This window comes from Lemur catta, chromosome 2 (genome assembly GCF_020740605.2).
Source record: "Lemur catta isolate mLemCat1 chromosome 2, mLemCat1.pri, whole genome shotgun sequence".
Lineage (NCBI taxonomy): Eukaryota > Metazoa > Chordata > Mammalia > Primates > Lemuridae > Lemur > Lemur catta.
Window position 1 is genome coordinate 144,750,000 of NC_059129.1, and position 1,319 is coordinate 144,751,318.

Below are 1,319 nucleotides of genomic sequence, written 5' to 3' on the forward strand. Positions count from 1 at the left end.
TTGTCCCGGCTGTGAATGACGCTGCACAGAAACGCTGTGCAGACATCTCTCCAGTCCCCGCCCTCGTCCTTGCCGAGTGACGTCCACAGGTGGAAGTGCTGGACCACATAGTGATTCCGTGTTTAGTCTTCTGAGGAATCGCCTCACTGGTTCCCACGGCGGCTGCACCATCTCACATTCCCCTCTGAAGTGGACAAGGGCTCCATGTTTCCACACCCTCGTTAACACTTGCTGTTTTCTGTTGTTTGTTTGTTTTGATGATAGCCGTCCTAACGGGCATGGAGGGCTATCTCATTGTGGTTTTGGCATGTCCCTAATGATTAGTGATGTCAAACATCTTTTCGTGTGCTTCTTGGCCATTTGTATATCTTCTCTGGAGAAATGTCTATTCAAGTCCTTTGCCCATTTTAAATGAGGATATTTGGGACTTTTTGTTGTTCAGTTATAAGAATTCTTTATAGTATATAATCTAAATAACAGTCCCTTATCAGGTACATGATTCATGCATATGTGTTCTTCCATTTCATGGGTTTCCTTCTCCCTTTGCTGGCGGTGCCCTGTGATGCACAAAAGCTTTCACGCTGAAGTTCTCCTCTTCCCGTGCTTCTTTTGTTGCCTGGGCCTTTGGTGTCATATCCAAGAAATCATTGCCAAATTCAATGTCATGATGCTTTCCCTCCTGTTTTCTTCTAAGAGTTTTGTAGTTTTCGTGCTTACTTTTAGGTCTTTGGTCTATTTTGAGCGTTTTTAAAAATGTGGAACACCTCATAAATTTGTGTGTCATCCTTGTGCAGGAGCCAGGCTAATCTTCTCTGCATAGCTCCAATTTTAGTAAATGTGCTGCCAGAGCCAGCACTAAAGAAATCCTTGAAAAAAATGCATTATTATAAATATAGGACAATAAATTTTGTGTTTGACACACTGTCCCCGCCCCCAGAAGAAACAAAGGTTTATGCCTGAGAGAAACTAAGGCAGAGAGACTCAGATCCACTGTGCGTAGGGAAGGGGGGCAGAGCCGGGGCTCAATGAGCTGGAACACACCCTACGAGCAGGCGCGCCCCTCCCACCCATCACCCCGCCTCCCCCTCCTGTCCTGCTCCCTGGACGCCACCCAGGCTCACCCTCCAGCCCTCCCTGCCCTCCCTGGAGGTGGGAGAGCTTCGCCTGGAGGAACTGAACTGTGCCAAAGAAAAGACCCACAGTTACCGAATGCTGGGGGGCCGCCTCCCCACACAATCACCCCATAGCAAGCTCTCCAGGCAACGCTCCCTAACCGCCCTCCACCCCCAACAGAGCTTCCAACCTGCACTGCAGTGCCT

General features: G+C 48.8%; 1 non-coding gene across 1 annotated transcript; it reads right to left on the minus strand.

Moving 5' to 3' along the window:
• Positions 1 to 749: 749 nt before the first annotated feature.
• On the minus strand, positions 750 to 856 carry LOC123633654. Its single transcript, XR_006733681.1, has one exon. It is a non-coding gene; the product is annotated as a U6 spliceosomal RNA (small nuclear RNA).
• Positions 857 to 1,319: the final 463 nt, after the last annotated feature.